The sequence below is a fragment of the Elephas maximus genome, chromosome 17, assembly GCF_024166365.1.
Source record: "Elephas maximus indicus isolate mEleMax1 chromosome 17, mEleMax1 primary haplotype, whole genome shotgun sequence".
Classification (NCBI taxonomy): domain Eukaryota; kingdom Metazoa; phylum Chordata; class Mammalia; order Proboscidea; family Elephantidae; genus Elephas; species Elephas maximus.
In genome coordinates this window covers 26496922-26511646 of record NC_064835.1, presented here as the reverse complement: position 1 = coordinate 26511646, position 14725 = coordinate 26496922, and the positions used below count along the sequence as shown (strand labels likewise).

General features: G+C 39.1%; 1 pseudogene; it reads left to right on the top strand.

Moving 5' to 3' along the window:
* Positions 1-3932: 3932 nt before the first annotated feature.
* LOC126061150 (olfactory receptor 8B12-like) lies at positions 3933-13010 on the top strand (annotated as a pseudogene).
* Positions 13011-14725: the final 1715 nt, after the last annotated feature.

Genomic DNA, 14725 nt, shown 5'->3' with positions numbered 1-14725 from the left:
TAGAGATAATTTTACTTCTTCCTTGCCAATCCAGATGCACTTTATTTCTTTGTCTAGCCTAATTGCTCTGGCTAGGACCTCTAGCACAATGTTGAATAAGAGTGGTGATAAAGGGCATCCTTGTCTGGTTCCCGTTCTCAAGAGAAATGCTTTCAGGTTCTCTCATTTTAGAATGATGTTGGCTGTTGGCTATGTATAAAAATAATAAAAAAAAAATAATAAAATAAATAAAAATAGATACCCTTTATTATGGTGAGGAACTTTCGTTCAATTCCTATTTTGCTGAGAGTTTTGATCATGAATGGGTGTTGGACTTTGTCGAATGCCTTTTCTGCATCAATTGATAAGATCATGTGGTTTTTGCCTTTTGTTTTATTTATATGGTGGATTACATTAATGGTTTTTTTAATATTGAACCAACCTTGCATACCTGCTATAAATCCCACTTGTTCGTGGTGGATTATTTTTTTGATATGTTGTTGAATTCTATTGGCTAGAATTTTGTTGAGGATTTTTGCATCTGTGTTCATGAGGGACATAGGTCTGTTATTTTCTTTTTTTGTGGTGTCTTTACCTGGTTTTGGTATCAGGGAGATGGTGGCTTCATAGAATGAGTTAGGTAGTATTCCATCATTTTCTATGCTCTGAAATACCTTTAGTAGTAGTGGTGTTAACTCTTCTCTGAAAGTTTGGTAGAACTCGCAGTGAAGCCATCCGGGCCAGGGCTTTTTTTGTTGGGTGTTTTTTGATTACCTTTTAAATGTCTTTTTTTGTTATGGGTCTATTTAGTTGTTCTACTTCTGATTGTGTTAGTTTAGGTAGGTAGTGTTTTTCTAGGAATTCATCCATTTCTTCTAGGTTTGCAAATTTGTTAGAGTACAATTTTTCATAATAACCTGATATGATTCTTTTAATTTCATTAGGGTCTATTGTGATATGGCCCATCTCATTTCTTATTTGGGTTGTTTGTTTCCTTTCCTGTATTTCTTTAGTCAGTGTGGCCAATGGTTGATCAATTTTTTAAAATCCAGCTTTTGGCTTTGTTAATTCTTTCAATTGTTTTTCTGTTCTCTAATTCACTTAATTCAGTGTTAATTTTTACTGTTTGTTTTCTTCTGGTGCCTGATGGATTCTTTTGTTGCCCACATTCTATTTGTTCAAGTTGTAGGGACAGTTCTCTGATGTTGGCTGTTTATTCTTTATGTATGTGTGCATTTATCGATATAAATTGACCTCAGAGCAATGCTTTTGCTGTGTCCCAGAGGTTTTGATAGGAAGTGTTTTCATTCTCGGTGTATTCTATGAATTTCTTTATTCCCTCCTTAATGTCTTCTATAACCCAGTCTTTTATGAGCAGGGTATTGTTCAGTTTCCAAGTATTTGATTTCTTTTCCCTGATTTTTCTGTTATTGATTTCTACTTTTAAGGTCTTGTGGTCTGAGAAGATGCTTTGTCAAATTTGATGTTTTGGATTCTGCAAAGGTTTGTTTTATGACCTAATATGTGATCTATTCTCGAGAAAGTTCCATGTGCACTAGAAAAAAAGTATACTTTGCAGCTGTTGGGCGGAGTGTTCTGTATAAGCCTATGAGGTCAAGTTGGTTGATTGTAGCAGTTAGGTCTTCCGTGTCTCTATTGAGCTTCTTACTGGAATTCCTATCCTTCTCTGAAAGTGGTGTGTTGAAGTCTCCTACTAGAATTGTGGAGATGTCTATCTCACTTTTCAGTTCTGTTAAAGTATATGTATCTTGCAGCACTGTCATTGGGTGCATAAATATTTAATATGGTTATATCCTCCTGGTCAATTGTCTCTTTAATCATTATGTAGTGTCTTTCTTTATCCTTTCTGATGGATTTAACTTTAAAGTCTATTTTGGCAGAAATTAATATTGCCACTCCTGTTCTTTTTTGATTGTTGTTTGCTTGATATATTTTTTTCCATCCTTTGAGTTTCAGTTTGTGTCTCTAAGTCTAAGGTGTGTCTCTTGTAGGCAGCATATAGATGGATCATGTTTCTTTATCCAGTCTGAGTCTCTCTGTCTCTTTATTGGTGCAGTTAGTCCATTTACATTCAGCGTAATTATAGCTAAGTATGAGTTTAGTGCTGTCATTTTAATGCCTTTTTGTGTGTGTTGTTGACAATTTCATTTTTCCACTTACTTTTTTGTGCTGAGATGTTTTACTTTGTAAATTGTGTGTTCCTCATTTTCATAGTAGTTGAATTTATGTTTGCTGAGTTGTTATGTTTTTCTTGGTTTTTGTTTTGAAGTATGGAATTGTCAGACCTCTTTGTGGTTACCTTAATATTTACCCCTATTTTTCTAAGTAAAAACCTAACTTGTATCGTCCTATATCGCCTTGTTTTCCTCTCTGTATGGAAGATCACTGCCTCCTGTATTTAGTCCCTCTTCGTAATTATTGTGATCTTTTACATAATGACTTCAAAGATTCCCTGTTTTGAGCATTTTCTTTTCTTTTTAAAATTAATCTTAATTTGTTTTTGTGATTTCCCTATTTGAGTTGATATCAGGATGTTCTGTTCTGTGACCTTGTATTTTGCTGGTATCTGATATTATTGATTTTCTGACCGAACAATTTCCTTTAGTAATTCTCGTAGCTTTGGTTTGGTTTTTGCAAATTCTCTAAGCTTGTGTTTATCTGCAAATGTTTTAATTTTACCTTCATATTTGAGAGAGCGTTTTGCTGGATATATGATTCTTGGCTGGCGGTTTTTCTCCTTCAATGCTCTCTATATGTCATCCCATTGCTTTCTTGACTGCATGGTTTCTGCTGGGTAGTCTGAACTTATTGATTCTCCTTTGTAGGAGAGTTTTTTTTTATCCCTGGCTTCTTTTAAAATTTTCTCTTTATCTTTGGTTTTGGCAAGTTTGATGATAATATGCCTTGGTGATTTTGTTTTTGGATCAATCTTATATGGGGTTCGATGAGCGTCTTGGGTAGATATCCTTCGTCTTTCATGATGCCAGGGAAGTTTTCTGCTACCAGATCTTCAAGTATTCTCTCTGTATATTCTGTTATCCCTTCCTGTTCTGGAACTCCAATCATACGCAAGTTATTCTTGATAGAGTCCCACATGATTCTTAGGGTTTCTTCATTTTTTAAAAATTCTTTTATCTGATTTTTCTTCAACTATATTGGTGTCAATTGCCTTATCCTCCTTCTCCCCCACTCTGCATTCCAGTTGCTCGATTGTGCTCCTCTGACTTCTTATGGAGTTGTCTAATTCTTTAATTTTACTGTCATTCTTTTGGATTTCTGAATTCTGTCTCTCTCTGGATACTTGCAGCTTTTAATTTTTCCACTATGTTCTTGAATAATCTTTTTGAGTTCTTCAACTGCTTTATCAGTGTGTTCCTTGGCTTTTTCTGTAGATTGCCTTATTTCATTTCTGAGGTCATCCCTGACGTCTTAAAGCATTCTATATATTAGTTTTTTATATTCTGCATCTGGCAATTCCAGGATTGTCTCTTCATTTGGGAAAGATTTTGATTCTTTAATTTGGGGAGTTGTAGAAACAATCATGTTCTGCTTCTTTATGTGGTTTGATATTGACTGCTGTGTCTGAGCCATCTATAAGATATTGTAATGATTTATTTTATATTTGCTCACTGAGTCTTGTCTTGTTTTGTTTTCTTTCAATGTATGTAGACGGGCTACTAGATTGCACTGTTTTGATTGTTGCAGCCTTTGAATCACTTATGCCCTATTACCAGCTGGTTTGGGCTGTTACCAGATATATAAGCCTGAGAGTCCATTCACTATTCTTCAATAGAATCAGCTTAGGTGTTCTGACTTTGGATCACCAAGTGTGTGGTGTAGACTGTCACCTATTAACTTAGAGGAGTAGTGGTGATAGTTGTGTGCACCAGATTCTAGTAGCAGAAGGGGGTCACACTCCAGGGAGGGGCAGGATGCTGAGAGCTTTCGTCCATGTGCCAGTGAGGTAGGTGTGTCTCTATTCCCAAAGCACTTTGGTGCATGGGCTCTGCAGCTGTACCTTAGGCACCCAATGCATGTACCTCTAAAGATTGGTAGGTGTCAGTATCCTCAGACCCCTTTAGCAGGTGGCCAGGTGGTTTGGGTGGAGCTTCAGCCCTCAGTTCCCTGTTGTGGATCAGTGAGGGGTCTGTTTAATATGTAGAGATATCAGACCTGGAAAACTTGTCTTTCCAGTGCTCCGCTAAAACAATTACAGTCAGATCTCTATCAGAATTGCCTTTGCATTATAATAGCCACCTTGTTCCCTGTAGGGATGAAAGCCCAAGACTGTGGATCTCATATGCTTGGCTGGAGCTGGTTCTTTATTTTTATTCCAGTTTAGGGAAGTCAGGGAACGATTTTTCATCCCTGGGTTTTTAGTAGCTGCTTCTCTTAGGCCAGGAGAATGGGTTAGGAAAAGAAAAACAAAAACAAGAACAACAAAAAAAGCCACAGAGCACTTTACTCCCTGGCCCAGGAAATTACAATGTTAATGAAGCCACCTGGGTCAGGGAGGAGAGGGATCAGATAGATAGGAGAGAGTAGCACCCAGCAATAGACAAAGTTACTTATCTTGCTTGGTGATGACTGATTTATCTCAGATTCCCAAGGGTGCGAGGGGCGTGTAGCCTGTGTGCAGTGGCTGGGTTCAGATTGCCCTGAGGGACAGGCCCGCGTCCTGTGCTTGTGCTGTCTCAGATTCATTGTCAGCTCCTCCACTCCCAGTCCAAAGCGCAGCGCCATCGTTCCCCGACTGGGACGCCGAACTCCAGGCTCCAAAACCAGTCACTGCCTCCTGGTGAGTTCTCGTCCTGTCAGCCGGGTCATTGCGCTGCCTGCACATGCTGGCTGGGCTTCCCCCGAGGTCACTTCAGGGGGCTAGGGCTGCATCCCGTGTTTGAGCCCTCTCAGGAAGCCATGCTCAGCTCCCCTGTGCCCAGTCCAAAACCTGGAGCCAACGTTTTCTGACTGGGACGCTGGCTCCAGGCTCCAAAAACAGCACTCCTTCCCCTTTGTTGCTCGTTCTGTCATTAGTCCCGTCAGTGTGCAGCGTTCTTGTGCTGGCTGAGTCTCTACTGAGGTTATCCCAGGAGGCTAGGGGTTAGGGTTGTGTCCCCTACCTGCTCCACCTCAGCAAGCCGCAATCAACCCCACCTTTCGGCACCAGGGAACCGCGAGGGCTCAAGTCTGTGGTGTGGGACTCCGGTTCCAGAGGCAGTCGCTGCTTCAGGGCGCAGCTTTTCACTCCCCTGTCACTCAGGTCAACTCTTTAGATCTGTGTTTGATGGTCAGGGTTCGTAGATTGTCATGTATGTGATTGATCCACTTGTTTTTCTGAGTCTTTGTTGCAAGAGGGATCCGAGGTAGCTTCTACCTAGTAAGCCATCTTGGCCCTGCCTCCTTAATGACTTTAACGCTTAAGAATCCTTCCTACTCTAAGGTCTTGAAGATACTCAGCTGTTTTCTTCCAGAAGCTTTTGTAAAAAAAAAAAAATCAATTTAACCTGTATATATGGGTCTATATCTGAACACTTTGCTACGTTAATCTAAGTGTCTATCACATTCCATTAGTACAGTGTTTTAATTTCTGTAACTTTATATTATTCTTTTGAAATCGAATAGAGTAAGTCCTCTAATTTTCATCTGTAATTTCAAAGTTATTTTAGTTATCCTAGGTCCTTTGTATTTTCATATGAATTTTAGAATCATTTTGTCAATTTTGACCAACAAGTAGGCTGACATTTTGCTCATGATCTGGTTGAATACACAGATTAATTTAGGTTGTTGTTGTGTGCTGTCAAGTTGATTCCAACTCATAGTGACCCTGTAGAACAGAGTAGAACTGCTCTATTGGGTTTCCAAGGCTGCAATCTTTACTGGGAAACCATGGTGGTAGAGTGGTTAAGTGCTATGGCTGCTAAACAAAGGGTTGGCAGTTCGAATCCCCCAAGCGCTCCTTGGAACTCTATGTGGCAGTTCTACTCTGTCCTATAGGGATGCTATGAGTTGGAATCGAGTCGACAGCACTGGGTTGGGTTTTTAAATCTTTACTGAAGCTGACAACTACATTTTTCTCCTGCATAGTGGCTGGTGTGTACTAACCGCTGACCTACTGATTAGCATCAGAGCACTTAACCACTGCACCATTAGGTAGACTGAATTTAACAATTGTTTGATAATTTCTGCATTTGTTTGAATCAGCTTTCTTTGGAATAGGCATAAACATGGGTCTCTCACAGTCAGTTGGCCAGGTATATGTCTTACACATTTCTTGGCATAGACTAGAGAGCACCTTCATCGCTGCATCCTTTTTTGAAACACCTCAGTCGGTATTCCATCAATTCCTGAAGGCTTGTTTTTTCCAATGCCTCCAGTGAAGCTTGAACTTTCTCCTTCAGTACCGATCATATGCTGTCTCCCGAAATGGTTGAACATAGACCAATTCTTTTTGGTACATTGACTCTGTGTATTCCTTCCATCTGCTTTGGATGATTCCTGTGTCGTTAATATTTTGCCGTGGAATCCTTCAACATTGCAGCTCGAGGCTTGAATTTTCCCTTCAATTCTTTCAGCTTGAGAAATGCTGAGGTGTTCTTCCCTTTTGGATTTCTATCTCCAGGTCTTTGCACATGTCAGTATAATACTTTACTTTGTCTTCCCCAGCCACCCTTTGAAATCTTCTGTTTAGCTGTTTGACTTCATCATTTTTTTCCATTTGCTGTAGCTGCCGTACTTTCAAGAGCAAGGTTCAGAGTCTCTTCTGATATTCATTTTGGTCTTTTCTTTCTTTCCTCGCTTTTTAACAACCTTTTGCTTTCTTCATGTATGATGTCTTTGATGTCATCCCACAATCTCTCTGGTCTTTGGTCATTAATATTCAAGACATCAAATCTATTCTTGAGTTGATCTCTAAATACAGGTGGGATATACTCAAGGTTGTACTTTGGCTCTTGTGTACTTATTTGAATTTTCTTCAGTTTCAACTAGAACTTGCATATGACTGATTGATGATCTGCTCTGCAGTAGGCCCGTGCTTGTTCTGGCTATGATATTGAGCTTCCCCAGTGTCTCTTTCCACAGATGTAGTGGATTTTATTGTTGTGCATTCTCTCTGGCGAGGTCCACAGGTCGTTTCGCCCTTTAAGTTGTTGAAAGTAGGTATTGTTTTTCTTTTGCTTTGAATAGTCAAAGTATATTTCTCTGCATTTCTACTTACAGATCTGAAATTCATCTGAGATCACTCCTCTCCCTCCCTTGTCCTATTTTTCCAGTGCAGGTTTGTTGGTTACAATTATTTTCACTTTTTATTTGTATGAAAATCTCCTTATTTCAGTTTTTTGAAAAATATTTGTTGCCTGAAATAGAATACTGTTGTTGTGGGCTGTCGAGTTGATTCCAACACAGAGTGACCATATGTGACAGAGTAAATCTCCCCTAGAAGGTTTCCTAAGGTATAATCTTTATGGTAGCACAATGGCAGGTCTTTTCTCCCATGGAGCTGCTGGGTGGGTTTGAACTATCAACTTTTCAGTTAGCAGTCGAGTGCTTAACCATTGCTCCATCAATGCTCTTTAATATAGAATAAAAAGAAAAAAAGTCTAAACACATTGCCGTCCAGTTGATTCAAACTCATGGCAACCCTAGGAGCACCTGGTGGATTCGAACTGCCAACCTTCTATCCACCAGGGTTTCCTCAATATAGAATAGTAGGTGGGTAATTTTTTTCAGTATTTTAAAGATGTCACTTGAGTATCATTGTTTCTGATAACAAGTCTGTTGCCATTCTTATATTAGCTCCTTTAAAAGCAATGTGGCTTTTATTTCTTCGTGCTTTAAGCTTTGTTTTTTCTTTGTCTTTGATTTTCAGCAGCTTGACTGATATACCTAGGTGTGGACTGTTTTATCATCATGTTGCTGTGGTTTCCAGACTTCTTGTTTCCTCACTTTCATAAAACTCGGAAACTTTTTATCTATTATCTTTTCAAATATTTTTTTGCCCAATTCTCATTTGAGTTGTCTTTTGGAACTCTGATTACACATATTTGGGTCATTTAGTATTGTCCTAAATGTTTTGGTTCCTATGTTCTCTTATTATTATTTCTTTTCTATTTTGGTTTGGATAATTTTTATTGACTTATCCTTTATTTCAGGGAGCCTTGATGGCACAGTATTTATTTGATGTGCCTAGTCTGCTGTTAAGCCAATCTAATGAATTCTTTATTTCCAATGTTATATTTATTTGTTTGAGAATTCCTATTTCATTCTTTTGTTTCTCTTGGACTTCACCATCTTCTAGCCAATTTAGTCTATTTTTATCCAAATTAAAATATATTTACAATAGTTACTTTAAAGCCTTTTTGACTAATTCCAACATCTATGTCATATACACATCTGCTTCTACTGCCTCTTTTTTTTTTTCTTCTTGATTATTGGTGACATTTCCTTCCTTCATCACATTTCTAATATATATATATTTTTTATGCTGAACATCACAGATATGTTGTAGAGACTGTGGATTATATTATCCTGTTTTGGAGTGTTGAATTTTGTTCTGAGATGCAGTTAATTTACTAGCACCTCAGCTTGATCCTGTTGAGCCTTGGGTTTAGTCTTTGTTATGATGGGTCTTTTTGGTTTTGCCCTTGCTTCAAGGGCTTAGTTCATACTTCTAGGTTATGGCTTTTCTGGGTCTCATGTTTTTACCCGGCTTGTTCCTCAAAGTCTCTTAACTTTTTCTGAGTCAGAATCCCATCATCTCCCTAGCACTAAGCAATGTCTTTTGTCTCTTTCAGTTATTAGCCCCCATTAGGTGTTCTCTGCTAGGCCTTGTGAAGTCTTGCCCTGGACATACAAACTTTAGGATTTAATGAAAAATCCAAGGGAGTACCTTATGCAGATGTCTGAAAGTCCTTTTCTGTGGCTTTTTCCCCTCAATACCTTGTCTCACAAATTCCAGGTGTCTTAGTATCCCTGAACTCTGATATTTCTTTAATTCAGCCATAGAGCCTGCAACCATTCTTTTTTTCTTTTTTGGCTCTGCTTCACTGTGCCTGGTTTGGAAGTTGCCCCAGGGAGAAAGGTGGGTGAATGTGGTAGTCACCTAAGGTTCTTGCCTTGGCTCAAGGAATGAAGTCTTGTGGTATCTGCTTTCCAAAGCTTGAAAATAGCTGTTTTATATGTATTTTTCCCAATGTAATTGTTGTTTATGGGTAGAGGGCAAGTAATATAACATTTACTCCACTAACCTGCAATCAGAAGTCTGATGAGTTATTTTTTTTATTACTTTGCCTGGTATTCCAGCCAATCTGAAGGCCATATAAGCTCATAAAGAGAGCACTAGGAGATACTGGTAACCTAGACCCTGAAACTAGATCTGTGGCTTTGGGCAAGTCATTTTACTTCCTTGCACCTTACTCTCTTTTTCTGTAATTTTCTGGCTTTGGGCTCCCTTGAGAATGAAAAGAAAAAAAATACGGCTACGATAGCTGTACCCCTAGAAATTCTAATTCAGAAAGTCAGGGTGCAACCCAGAATTTCTTTTTAACAAGCACGCGAGGTAATAGTTATGACTAGTCAAGTTTGGGGAAACACTGGATTAGATTGTTTCCTGTTTTTTTTAAGGTCTGAAATGTTATGAGTTTGTTGGTTTAGTGTCAGAGAAAATAAGCAAGTAGGTGAGAGATTGAGACATAGGGTAGATAATTTTTTTCAAGGCAGAACTTGAAGGTGATAAATAGAAGACAGGAAAAGACAAAGCAAACGAAGAACAATAAACTTGTGTGTTAAACTTCGTTGGGATCTGATGTACTGGGATTCAACTTGTGAGCCTGGAGTAGCTTGCAAATCAGTTGAGAGAAGTGCTTAGGAAATGTGGATGGGAGCAGGGGTTGTCAAGGGAGATTTTGACAATTTAGTAATTCCTGGAAAGGCCAGTCTTGGCAGAGGTTGAGAGCTCTTGCTCTATGGGGATTCTTTGTTACCATCACACTTACATTCCATGAGATTATAGGGGGAGGAATCTGAGAAGTCTCCTAGAAAGGAGGAGTCAACTAGTAGTAGTGCAATTAATTCCTGGAATGAATGTAAGTATGAATAAATTATTAAACGTGCTCTTCTAAATTGCAATAGCCCTTTGGATTTACCATTTCTGGTTCTAAACGCTTCTTTTTATACAAGTCGATGCATCTATTTCTATTTCCCTAGAGAATTTCAGATCCAAGAAGGCAAGGACCCTGCCTTATGGGTTTCAGTAGCTCTCATCAAGAGGTAGTTTAGTCTAGTGGTTAAGAATAAGAGACTTGAAGTCAGACAGGCATAGGCACAAGTGTGGGCTCTGAAACATTTTGTACCTCTGAATCCCTTACCTTTGTGATGGGTACTAACATTGTGAGGAATAAACAAGATTACATTTGTATAGTTCTTTTGGATCTTGGTGCCAGGGGTCAGTTTAAGGGTGTTGTGTCTGGTACAGTATTGTGCACTCAACAAATGCTAGTGATAATTATGTTTTTTGCAATGATTTTTTTTCTTAATAGTGCTGAATAGATGTTACTTGAATGAAAGTATTAAGTCTATAAAAGCCAAATGAAAAAAATATCTAGGGTGTAAGCAAACATTTCTTCTTCCTTAAATTAAAACAAACATTTCTTCTTCCTTAGGGAAGGTAATCTCTGAGGTAATGATCCTTAGGGAGCCTCTGTGTTAATAATCAGTTTATCAGAATTTGTAATTCAAAACAAAACTTAAATCACCTATCATCCACTGGTTAGGGAAAGATGCTCTGTTTTCCCTGGAAACTAGAGAGGACTCTTTGGTTAAATAAGCAATTAGAAATCATGTTCTTCAGCGCAGAGCTACAAGATACATTACAGGTTCTTATCTTTGATCAGAACTGGGAGAAGAGTGTTCTGACCTCAAAGCTGCCATCTGTTCTCTAGAGCCATTTTACTTCCCAGAACAATTGTGGTTAAGAGTAGAATATAACCCTGTGTCTCTGAACTAAAGAAAGACAGGTGCCTGCCTGACCTAATTTATCAGGTAACAGCGCACACTGTGGGAGTCAGAAAGCCTGAGTTTACCTTCTGGCTGCAACCCAGTAGTTTTGTGACTTTGGGCTAGTTATGTAATCTCAGTGAAATGGGATTAATAATATTGTCACATAGAATTTAGTGCACAGCCTCTCATAGTAATTGCTAAATAAGTGTTAGCTTTAAAAGGTTATTATTAAACGTACAACCACTGAAGCCAAGAGCTTTGGTGAAAACAAAAGAGCACATTCAATAATTTGTCCATAGTTAAATCCACACCAGGAATTAATTGCACTATTCCTCGATCTGACAAGAAAGGGGACTTCTCTGATTCTTCTCCTCTGTATTGTTATTGAGCCCTGTAGCATAGCAGTTAAGAGCATTCAGGTCAAAATCATCAGCCACTCTTTGGAAACCCAATGGGGGAGTTCTACTCTGTAGTATAGGGTGGCTAGGAGTAGGAATCAACTCAATGGCAATGAGTTTTGTTTTTAATATTCTAAAGGAGTGTAAATTTGATGGTAACAACGAATCCCTAATGATTAACTGCCCTCAACTTTTCTCCAAATTACCAACTAGTCATCTTCTTGCTCTGATCCAGAGTCTGATCTGGAGGTGGAAGCTCTGATGAGAATTGCAGTGACTTCTGCCTGTCAGGACTCTCTTCAGAAAAGAGGCCCAGGTTTCAGCAACTGATGTAGAGCACAAGAGGGCGGGACATAGAAAGGTACTGACTTAAAGATCTAAAGGACATTTACCTTGTTTTTGCTATCTTTCTCCACAGCTGCAGCTCTCACCCTGGAGACAAAGTTTAGCCTCATATATACTCTGGACAGTTGAAGTCACTTTGTGCTGTGAAGACAGATCCTCAGCAAACAGTAAAGCCTTTTGTACCGTAATTTTAGTCTCTCTTTTGTGAATTTCATTCCCAAGAAGGCCAGGGGATGTCGTACAGATAGTGGGAGGGTAGCGATGATATTTCTTTCCCTTTAAGTTGTTCCTTTCCGTTATCCACAGAGAGTACCTGAGAGGAGGATGGCAACCAGACTCTTCCGTGACGGATTTTATCCTCGCAGGCTTACCGGCCAGCCGGGACTCCAGATCCATCTCTTCTTCCTGTTTCTCTGCTCCTAGGTGATCACTGTGGTGGGGTACCTGGGCTTGATTACTCTGATTGGGCTGAACTCTCACCTGCACACATCCGTGTACTTTTTTCCCTTTAACCTCTCTTTAATAGATTTCTGTTACTCCACTACCATCACCCCCCAAATGCTGAAGAGTTTTGTCTCAAAGAAGAACATCATCTTGCACAAAGGGTGTATGATTCAGCTCTTTTTCTTGTGCTTCTTTGTTATCTCTGAGTCCTTTTTCTGTCAACAATGGCATATGATCGCTATGTTGCCATCTGTAAACCACTGGCGTACACAGTCACCATGTCTCCACAATTCTGTTTTCTGCTTTTGTTAGGTGTCTATGTGTTGGGTTTTTTTCAGTGCCATGGCTCATATGGGAAGCATAATGAGTCTGACTTTCTGTGCTGACAACCTTGTCAATCATTTCCTGTGTGACATCTTTCCTCTCCTTGAGGTTTCCTGCCACAGCACCTATGTGAATGAGCTAGTGGTATTTATTCTTGTAGCCATTGACATTTGAATGCGTATTGTCACCATCTTCATCCCTTATGGTCTATTACTCTCTAGCATTCTCCATATTAGCTCCACTGAGGGCAGTTACAAAGTCTTTCATACCTGCAGCTCCCACATGATTGTGGTTTCTCTTCTCTTTGGTTCTGGAGATTTCATGTATCTCAAACCACCTTCCATTTTGCCTCTTGACCAAGGAAAAGTGTCCTCCCTGTTCTATACCATTGTGGTGCCTCTGTTAAACCCATTAATCTATAGCTGGAGGAATAAGGATGTCAAACTTGCCCTGAGGAAAGCCTTGAGAAGAAAAATATTTTCTAGAGAAAGGAGCAGTATTTGAAGAAGGAGATCTAATACTTTGTTTACTAGTGTGTGTGGTTTCAACGAGGGATTCAAGCTCCAGTGTTTTCTCTCCTAAGCATAAAGAGAATTTTAAGCCCTCGTTTTTGGATGAGTGTTTAACGCAGACCCATTTTCCCTAACCCTCACCCCACCTTGATTATACCAAGCATTTTTTATTCTATGTAGGTTGTTTCTAACATCAAAGATTGTTTAATCTTGAATGGACCATAAAAAAAAAAAAAAAAACATATCATTTAATCTAGCCCTCTCATTTAACAGACCACATATTCGAGACTCAGAAATATTACATATGTTGCCCAAGGACCACAACTACTTGGCACCACAAGTGGCAGTGGACTCCAGGCCCTTGAATTCCAATCTGCTTTGTTTTCCTTTATGCCATGTTTTCTTGTTCCAGTGCCACCCCGGCAGATTGCATTTTAAAGTGTGATACCCTAACACTTTAAAATGTGATTCCATTTACAATAATGTCATTTAACTTCTCAAAAAATAGTTTTTGGCCATTACATTTTTTTTTTCCCCAAGAATGTAGGAGTTGAAAATTCTTAAGTTGGCCTTGGCTGAATGACAAGGAAAATGTGTGAAGATTGGGGTTTGTGGGGGGCTAGTATTTTTTCTTTTTTTTTTTTTAGTATATTAGGCTCCATATAGCAACAAGCATAGCGATTCCTGGGGCTGTGTATGGAAGGAATGCTAGGGACCGAGTCTAATGTATCAGTACCTTTACAGGTTTAAGTGTTCTAAAGGTGATGAGTGGAAAGTCACATACAGTGCAAGACTGAAAGAGTCAGAATTTAGAGTTTTTTCTTAAGGGTTAGTTTAAGTGTTTCAGCTATGATTGAAAAAATTTGTGCTGCAGGGTAATCAAGTAAGTGTCTGGAATCTCTAAAGGAGCAGTAAGTAATTTGGGAGCTCTAGCTAGTATCATATCATAGTGGTAAAGAACTCAGCTGGTAACCAATAGATCGGCAGTTTGAATCAACCAGGTCTTCCTTTGAAACCCAATGGGGCAGTTCTATTCTGTCCCATAGTGTCACTGTGAGTTGTAATCGAGTTGATGGCAACGGGCTTGGTTTTTGTTTTTTTAGTTAGTTATTGGAGTGTCTGAGTGGTGCGGACATTTAACACACTGGACTGTTTATGGAAAGGTTGTAGGTTCCAATCCACCCAAAGGTGCCTCAAGAGAAAGACCTGCGAGTCTACTCTCTAACAATCAGTCATCTCAAGCCCTATGTAGCGCTGCTCTACTCTGATACACATGGAGTCACCATGAATTGGAATTGATGGCAACTGGTTTGGTTTACTTATTTTTCAGGGCAGCACTAAGCAGAAGAGGTAGTCTGCATTGAATATTAAGGTGCTACAGGAAGCTTTGAAACAGTTCTACCCTGTATTATACGGTCCCTATTTTTTTTTTTTTTTATGAGTCAGAATCGACGAGACAGCACACAAGTATAACAACAACAACAGCAGATAGTACTTCTTATGTAGGTATATATGGGAAAGAAAGAATTCATCTCAGGACTGGTTTATAATTCCACAGCATTGTGTAAAGAGAAGTGCAGCTTTATTTAATACATTGGAACTCTTTGATCTAAATGATTTATTAGTAGTAAAGTGTTTTTGAAAATCAGTGATGTATTGAGTGCTGTGGAGATGCTGAAGAGCAATTCCTTTGGAAAGTTATCTTCT